The 9,353-nt window shown below is 51.0% G+C and overlaps 1 protein-coding gene across 5 annotated transcripts in view; it reads right to left on the minus strand.

Annotated features, from left to right (window-relative positions):
• DGLUCY (D-glutamate cyclase) overlaps nucleotides 1–8,587 on the minus strand; it is a 75,489-nt gene extending 66,902 nt beyond the window's left edge. For 3 of the 5 annotated variants that reach the window (XM_047737590.1, XM_047737587.1, XM_047737592.1), the window contains exons 1-2: nucleotides 8,360–8,587; nucleotides 5,677–5,773 (exon numbers count right to left, since the gene is read on the minus strand). The gene's annotated coding sequence lies outside the window, so the exon portion shown is untranslated. Of the gene's footprint in view, nucleotides 1–5,676; nucleotides 5,774–6,369; nucleotides 6,490–8,359 lie in introns of all 5 variants that reach the window. The other 2 variants (XM_047737589.1, XM_047737588.1) reach the window with 2 other exon arrangements.
• Nucleotides 8,588–9,353: the final 766 nt, after the last annotated feature.

Consider the following 9,353-nt stretch of genomic DNA (forward strand, 5'->3'; position numbering starts at 1 on the left):
CCAGTAGGTAGGATCTGGCTTCTTGCCAGCCTTCTTCTGCCGCCTGTTGGCGGAGTGATCACAACAGGCTGTTTCCCTCAGTCCCTTTGTTCAATGCCAAGTGGCTTTTCTTCCCAGGGTCTTATTTTGTTTCTGCCACCATTAAATGATGCCAGGGTGTTGAACTTGATCGTTAGCCGTCAGCTGGCAGATTCTTAACAGTAACATCCAGACTCGACCAAGAAGAATGTGCAGCCGCCAGCTCTGCCGCAATGTGGGCAGCCCGTACCAGGCTGGGTGACGCATTTCTGAAATTGTATGGTAGGCAGTCAAGGGGTACAGTGCAGTGGCTATCTATTAGTTTCTTTCTGCCCTGTAATGAGTTTACTTATGTTCTCCCCCCGCCCCCACAAAAGTATGTCTAAGTCCTAACTCCCAGCACCTCTGAATATGAATTTATTTGGGAAAAGGGTCTTTGCCGATGTAATTAAGGGAAGGATCTCCAGAAGAGATCCTTATAGATTAATCCAGTGGATCTTGAATTCAGTGATGCATGTCTTTACAGGAGGATGAGACACAGAACGAGAGAAACACAGAACGAGCAGCCACAGCCCGGTAGAGGCTGAGACTGGGAGGATAGGGCGGTAAGTCAAGACTGAAGACTGCCGGGGGCCCGAGAAGCTGCAGGAGGCTGGGAAGGGTAATTCCCTTGAGTCTTTGCAGGGAATGTGGCTCCGCCAACAATTTGCCTTCAAGCTTCTGCCTTCCAGAACGGCGAAATAATATATTTTTGTTGTTTTTAGCCACCAAATTGTGGAAATTTATTGTGGCAGCCCTGAGAAACTCATACATGCCCAGACATTTGACTGTCTCTCCCCCAGCTGGGCTGTCAGTCACTGTCTCAGACCCAGGGGACCTGTCAAAATGCCCTGTCCCCAAGATCACATGGGTTGGTTTGGGGATGGTCACTCCAATGGACTATTCTAAACCTAAATCCTAAACCCCAGGAGATGGGCTTCTGGGAGGTAATGACGTGATGAGGGTAGAGCCCTCGTGAGTGGGATTAGTGCTTTTGTAGAGGAGACCCCACAGAGCTCCCTTTTCCCTCTGCCTTGTGAGGTCTTCATGAGAAGATGGCCATCTGCCAGCCAGGAAGCAGGCTCTATCTAGACATCAAATCTGCCAACACCTCCATCTTGAATGTCCCAGCCTCCAGAACCATGAGAAATAAATGTGTGTTGTTTAAACTCCTTGTTTGTGGTATTTTTGTTTTAGCACCCCAAACAGATTCAGACAGTCACACGACCCAGAATAGACGATCGGCGTTACCTTTTGTATTTGTATAGCTGTTGGGAAAGAAGAGTTTCTTACCCTGAAATCACCAGATGCAAGGACAATTTCTCTCCCTCCATAGAAGGAGCTGCCCTGAGAAGGGAGCCAGCTGAGAAGGAAGCAGGGCCAAGGGGTAGGAAGGGAGAGGCTATCCCTGACCCTACAAACAAGCATAGCTAAATACAGATTTCCCTCTGGGACTTTTTGGCCAGTAAATTCATCTTTCTTACGTAAGTCATAAGTTGGGACTGTCACTTGGAAACCCCGGGGCCTGATCTGCACATTCAGATAGGTAGCTGAGCCCAACCGATCTCCTCCGCCACGTGGAGCCCAGACTTGGGAGAGCAGCAGAAGTAGAGGTCTCCTCGGGTGACAGGGTTGAGGCTTCTGGCATCTCTGGCACTCATGGTCTGGGCCATTGGACCAGGCCCAGTCTGCCCAGCTGGACAGCCAGCCAGTGCCTTATCTGAAACGCTGAGGTGATTACCACAGACAGAATCCTGGCCATTCCAAAGAACAGATTTGGCAGCAAGTAAAGTTCAAGCATGGAGGTAAAATCGCATCATCGCGAACAATGAAAGTTTCTGTAAATGATGAAGATTTGCTTCTACTGAACCTCAGAACCCGAGGGAGATGCCAACAATGGATCTGGAGCACAAGGCGTTCCCTGGCCCGGGCAGCATCGCCTTCCACCAGTGCTTTCTCCAGCCTTCTGTGCTCCTTGCTGAGGAAAGTCACTGCTCACAGAAAGTCCAATCCACCACAAAGTCACCAGCTGAGACCTGTTTCCTACCTGAAGCCTTAAATCCTGCAGAACCGTCAACCCCCCAGGCCAAATGCCATAACTGAAGGAATTCAGAAACCCCGGAGAATAAAGAACCCCTGGGCAAATGCAAAAATCCCGTGTATTCTTACAACCCAGAGGAAAGACACAGTGGGGAGGAGGGACCGTGGTGTTTCTTTCTTTTGCTTAGCTCCTGGAGGGCGGATTAACCCTGTCCTCAGCTGACTGGCTGTGCAGCTTCTACATGTCTGATTGTCAAGGCCAAAGCGCACTTCGTTAAAAAAAATTGGATACACCCTGAAGAGTTTTTTTTTTTTTTTTTTTTTTACAAAGGACCTTAACCTGATGCCTCAGGCTTCCTGAGTGAGAGAAGTTTCTGAAAAAACAGTCCATTCCTTCACCATCTGTAGAGCACCTTCTATGTGCTGGCAATGTGCTTCCGCCCTGGAGCTGCTGATGGGGAGACTGGTGAGTGAGATCGTGAGAGCAGAGCCAGCCGTCGTGGTCTGCGAGATGCTGCCTGAGCTGAGCTTTGACAGACAACTGGAAATTAGCCCCAGGAGGTAGAAGAAGGCCCTGCCGGTGAAGGCATGTCCTAAGGCATGAACCTGCAGCCCCTGGAGTGGTGGGCACACTTGTCGTCAAGATGGAGTGGGGTGGAAAGGTAGGTAAGAAATTACTCAGAAGGGTCAGATGATTAACTGAAGGCGTATAAACTTGATCAGAGGTCTCTGGGAGCACTGACGAGCAGGAAAATGCCCTGAGCCAAAGGCATTAGAGGGATGACTATGGCAGGACTCCAATGGAGGACAGGAGTAGAGGCAGTCCCTCAAGAGTCCTTTCCTTTGCCATATCTGGGTGAGAAGCAATAAAGTCTTTCCCCAATGGTAGGGGAATGGGAGGAGGAGGGGGATTACAGGAGTTGGAAGAGCTAGATTCACTGGAATTGTTACCAGATTGAAAGCAAAAGATGCAATGAGAAGTGGGATTCCAAGATAATGACTAGATTTCCTTGTTCTGGCACAGGCAGCTGGCGTAATGATACCATTCCTGAAAATTAGGGACATAAGAAGATGGGTAAGTCTTAGAAGAGTCTGATGAGGAGTCTGGCTTTAGAATGCTAAGTGGGAGGAGCCCGGGGACAGCCACAGCAGCAGTCCATGAAAAACTGGACATTCAGGACCCAATGGCAGGAGGGAGAGCAGGGAGGACACCAAGGACACCAAGGGAGAAGGCAAGAAGAGGAGTGAGTAAGACACAGAGGTGCAGGGGACATTCAGGGAATGAGTGGAACAGGCGGTCTCCATAAAGAGACCATAAGGAGATGGAAAACAGTGTCCAGCAAAGTAATGTGGAAACCTAGAGAGCAGAGGCACCTCGAGAGAGAGGCTCAAAATGTGGGCGTGTGCAATAGTACCAATGTTCTAGACAGATGGAGTCACCTCCGGGAAGAAAAACACCAGCTGGACCTGGAGAATGGCTGCCTTTCATGACATCTGTCTTGGCATTTGATCATGGGAACATATACCAGATCACAATGGGTGAGGGAGGTCTGAATGTATAGGTGGACAGTGTTGACAGCTAGTGTAGACAATTCTTTCAAGAAGCTTGGCTGTGAGGGGAGAGAGAAAGGGAAACTGAAGGGAGAAGTTAGACAGAAATATGGGATCAAGAACAGAGTCCTGTTCAGATGGGAGAGACTGATGAGAATATCGGTAGACAAGAGGGAATGACGTGAGCAAGAGAACACAAAGGCGGGTTTCCGGGGGAGATGGGCATCAGCAGCACACAGAGAAGGTCATCCATTAGCAGGGGCACACCCCTTTCCTGGTGTGGGAGGAGCAGAGAAGCAGAGTAGGAGACACACTGTGGGAATGACCAGGGAAGATCTTGAGAATTTCTTGGGCCCTCAGTTTTGTTCAGTTTTATCAGTGGACAGGATGGATCCTCTAACATGATAATGACAGACAAAGCAATGGAGATTCAAACAGGGCTTGATGGAAAAGGAACAGTCAGGAGGAGACACCAAGGACCAAATGGGACAGGGGAGGGTCTAGGGACACTTGGAAGGGTTTCCCGGCAGCCTTGGGAACCCAGGACTCTAATGGTCCAGATGATGTAATGGACAATTCCTCCTACAGCAGTCAGAGCCCCAGGAAGGAGCAGGGTAGTTTAGCTTGATAGATGCACAGAGAAGGATAAATAGGCAAGAGGGATGAGAGAGAGAGAGATGCAGATTAGAGCAAAATCCCAACCACCACAGTCAAGTGAAGCCAAGCCCTGAGTTAATAGCAATAACTGGTCCAGGTGTTTAGCACAGGGGCCAGGTCACATCTGCGTGTAGGCTTGAGTCCCTCTTCAACAAAGACAGTGTCTGTGGGCAGACAGAATAAAAATGGAAAGAGCAGGAGTTTTAGAATCAGGCAGACATGGGGTTAAAACTGTCCCTACCATTTCCTTTACTCACATTTTTGGTCCACAAAATAGGAAAAAAACATGCTTTGCAGAATGTACAAGGATTAAATGAGATGGTTAATGCAGAGCAAGCCTGCTAGGCTGTAGACTCCATCAGGTGCCTGTTTTGTTATTCAGGGCTCTGGGTCTGCCTTGAGCAGGTGCTTGGCACGTGGTAGGGCCTCAACACATGCAAAGTTCCTCCTTCATCTGTTAGGCAATATACTTCAAACTACTTTCTCTGTCCCTAGAGAAGGGATTTCCATTGGTATTCCCTTTTTTGGCCCATCCAAGCTATTACTTGCAATGATAAGAATGGAACGTTGATCTACACTTCCTTTCATGGAGCCAGGTTGCTATTGAACTCAAGCGCTTTCAGAAACGCAGGCACCATGGAGGTTGACCTCTAAGACCACAGAACTGCCAGACCACATGGCTGCCCAACCACCCACCAAATGTGTGGCTTGATCACTTCATTACAGCCCTGTGGGCTCATGGGTAATCTTTGATGATGTGGGGAGAAGGTTCCCTCTTCCGAGCATGCAAGGGTGGACTCCAGGAGAATGGAAGGAGCTAGGACCTTTCCTTCATCAGATACCCCGGACTCAAGATCACAAGGAATAGTGACTCTCTGGAGACAATCTCTGGAGTATGAAATTGACATTGCAGGTTGGGGAAGTTGTTGAAAGATCCAGAAGAAAGCAAACAAATAAACAGAGGCGATGCCACCCTTGCTAGGAGGTTTGGGTGGTAAGGGGACAAGGCTGCCCAGCCCAATGGACAGTCAGTCTGACGTGCCGGCAGGAGATAACCATGCTGCCACCAGAGGTGTTTGTCTGAAACGTAGAGCCAAGAGCTGTCCCTGGATTTTGCTAAAGAAGAAATCCAAGAGTAAATCAGGCATCCCTAAGAAGTGGAGCTCAGGTAGGCTGAGAATCTGGCAGCCTGAGCAGGCACTAGCCACTCCAGATTCAAGTCCAAAGCACACCTCTGGGGCGTTACGGCCCCATGACCGTGACCTGCTCCCAATTTCTGCCCTCCCTTTCTTCCTTTTAGTAAGAGAACTCCTGCGTGTTCATTGGGCACATTTAGTTAGCCCAGCTACAGACTACATTTCCCAGACTCACCGGCAGCTAAGTGTGCCCCAGTTCTGGTCAAAGAGCGATCCGAGTGGAAGGGCCTGAACAGCTTCTGAGAGACGTCATCGAGAAGGGGGCTGTTTGCCTGCAGGCAGGAACAGAAGGTGGACATGGTTGAGAAACTACAACTAGGGTGAAGGGGGGGGGACACCCTAGGCCCCGAGGGGGTGGGAAGAAACACAGGTCAAGGAACATGGGTTCCTGAATGGCCCTATGGAGCAGAGTTGTTTCCCTGTCCTGCACTGAACTTCTACCTCCTGGCCAGTAGGTGAAAGGGAAATACACTTGTATCCTTTTGGAGTCAAGGTATTTTGGGGTCTTTTTGTTACAACTTACTCTGTGCCCAAAGTCCTACAGAGAGTTTCCCAGAGATACAGATACTAACAGTTTGAGTACCCAGTGGGATATTTATTAAAAAATTACAGTGTACCAGGCACGGTTCTAGACACTGTGCATATGTTATCTCATTTAATCCATCCAGTGCTCCTTAGATAAGGGCTGTGGTCTCCATTTGACAGAAGGAGGCCCTGGGAGATACAATTCTTTGTCTGAAGATGCTTAGCTACTGAGTGGCCTAACTAGTAGTCAGACCAGTATCTGGATGGAGAGCCTACCCTTAGCCACTATGCTTTTCAGAGCAGAATGTCTTTAGTTCTATGCAGGGTAAAGGACACAGCTTACTTTTACTAACTTTTCTTCAAAATCATTGCAGGGCCAAGGCAAGTCATTTGGTTTCTGTGCTGTCAGTTTTCTCCAAGAGAGCACAGGAAGGGGACACAAACTATCGATCTCACAGAACTGCTGGAAGGAGGAAATGAATTCACGTATGTTTAAGGAATGCTTTTAAAACTACCAAGTATGGCACAGGTAAAGTAGCACCTTAATGCAGGCCGGGAAATACTTAAAATCAAAATAAGTAAATGCACTCATGGCGCGCCTGGGTGGCTCGGTCGTTAAGCGTCTTCCTTCGGCTCAGGTCATGATCCCAGGGTCTTGGGTTCAAGCCCCCATCAGGCTCCCTGCTCGGCGGGAATCCTGCTTCTCCCTCTCCCACTCCCCCTGCTTGTGTTCCCTCTCTCTCTGTGTCTCTGTCAAATAAATAAAATCTTAAAAAGAAAAAAAAAAAAGAAAATGCACTCAAATTTTTTTTAAAGCAAATGTCATCTAGCAATTTGGCAGATCGCCTGGAAAGGCTGTGGAATCTGCTAAGGAGAGGGGTATGCCGGTTTTGTGCATCTGTCACCCTCAATGGAAAAGGGGAGAGATTAATTGAAATTCATTGAAAGAGGGCACACCTCTGTGCCTGGTGTGCACGCACACACAGTCACACACACACACACACACACACACTCAACAGAAGGCTCGATATAAAAGAATCATTATTATCAAGACCAGGAGTAGCAGCAATTTGCAATGCCCATGGGAACTGGGCAGGTACAGAGGTCGGGGAGTTGGGGGCGGGGAGCCAACATGTTTGTGTGTGAGTGGGGACCGCTGTGTAAGCCTGGTGTCCAGGCCTCTCAGAGTCAAACATGAAATCTCCCCATTTTCCAAGGAAGTTCCGATTAATCAATAAATAAAACACTTCAGGGGCCAGCAACTGATCTCTGGGACTTAGCCCTGCTGCCGGATGTCATATCTGGCTCTTTCAGATGCTTCATCATCATTTTGGACAAGCCACAGTTGGCGCCCCTGCCCTGCCCTGCCCTTCACCCCAGGCCACCTTCCTCTTCCTTCTTCCTCATCTCCACTCCACCTCCTGGTAAAGCCAGCTTTCTCTGTGCTCCCTACTTTCAGACCTCCCCTTCCCTTCCTTCTAGCGCATACCCAGTGATCTTGAAGACACAAAGCAGCTTCCCTCCTCTGCGTGCCAATCAATGCCAACCTTCTCCTTTCTGCCAACACAAGCTCAACCTGCTACCCGCCCCCAACGCATGATAATTTTTGCACACGGTCTCAGGAAGCAAGGCGGATTATAGTTAGTTCTCCATTGTCTGCAATGAAGGAGGGGGGCAGGGAGGCACAGATAACATGAGAGAAGAGACACTCCAAAGTCACAAGGCTTTGCCTTTAACATTTGGTGGCGCACGGTCCAAAGTGTGTCACTGCAGCCCCCAGTGGAGACGGAGACAAGCCTGACAAGCCAAGTTGTGAGGCCTGGAGAGAGCCTGGAATGGGATTCACGGAGCTCAGCCTCCAGTCGATGATCGGGCAACTGCCTCCACGCCCCTTTCCCTCCTTCAAGAGCCCTGCCTAGGTCCAGGCCAACTGCCCCACGCCGGCCACAGCCCCCATGGCCACCCCTGTTGTGGCCATTAGCTTCACTGCTGTGTCCCAGGCAAGCCTGCGGTCCCAAGACCGACAGTTACACTGACAGGTTTCAGTTTTACTTTCTCTGCTTTCACAGGACCTTGGCCTTCTGGGGCACAGTGGCTTGGACCTCCAGGCCCCTGCAGGAGGGGGGACAGAATGAGAAACACCACCCACACCTGAGGTCATCAGGTGCTGCCTGTCAGGAGCTGAGCCCGACCTTCAGAGGCACCCCCCCCCCACCCCGTGGGGAAAGAATTTCAGGGAACAGCCCCTGGGTGGTGGCCGCGCGGGGGGAGGGGCACGTGTGTGCTGTCCTGGGGGAGGGGTCTGTGTCGTGTTCTGCGCCCTCCTGACTTACTGTTGGTTTGGGACGTCGGGACTAGGGCTACAAACAGTTCCTCTCTTTGTTTCCACGGCCTCGCAGAATGTGTGGTTCCCCCAAAAGGCATAAAGGTCCCCTTTCTTCGGCTCGCCCGCGCCACCGCGCCACTGGGGCTGTTCGTGGGGCTTGGGTCCGGGAGCCCAGGCCAGCCCCAGCGCTGACCGTGGCAGCCTGCAGCCCTTGCTCACTTGGTCCCTGCCCTGGCAGGGTGGCCTCCCGAGGCCTCCTGGGCAGCCAGCCAGCTCCGGTTCTTAAAGTGGCAGAGCCTCTAATGGTGCTTCCTGCAGGAGACAGCCCGCCCTTCTGGAAAAGAGGACGCGGAATTCACGGGGCTTGGGGGAACTTCGAAAAGTCCTGATGCCTGAATGGCAGTCCCAGAAACTGTGATCCAGGAGTAGGGCCGAAGCACTGTCCCGGAGATTCTAATATGCACTTGGGAGTCTTGGGAATCACTCCAGCACTTCTCGGACCTCAGTGTGCTCAGGGACCACAAGCAGATCCCCTTCAAAGGCAGATTCCGATCCAGAAGGTAGAGGGCCAAGGTTCTGCGTTTCCAACCAGCTCCACAGACCGCGCTGAAGAGCCGAAGGGATGGTGGTGTCAGCACCCTGCCGCCCCCATGGGGAGTACGGGACCTCCTCCCTCACTGAGGCCAGCTGTTGTGAGGGTTAACCGAGGGAGGCATGGAGCCCTCCGGAAGGGTTCAGGGGATGCTGGCTCCCTCAAAAGTAGAACAGGATCTGCTTTCCTCTCCCGCTTCAAAGCCATCTGACTTCTCTTTTGCCCCAGGATCAAGCCTAAACACCACCCGAGTTCCCTCACCGAATGGTCCCAGCTCACATCCGTGGCTTCCCCTCCTGCCTCTCCTGAGTCTCTGCACCCCCAACCTCAAAACATGAGTCACACGCATGTAGGCCAATGGCTGGTCCTCCCTTTCATCTCTGGGCTCTCGTGTGCCCCTCCCAGGCCT

This window comes from Lutra lutra, chromosome 7 (genome assembly GCF_902655055.1).
Source record: "Lutra lutra chromosome 7, mLutLut1.2, whole genome shotgun sequence".
Classification (NCBI taxonomy): domain Eukaryota; kingdom Metazoa; phylum Chordata; class Mammalia; order Carnivora; family Mustelidae; genus Lutra; species Lutra lutra.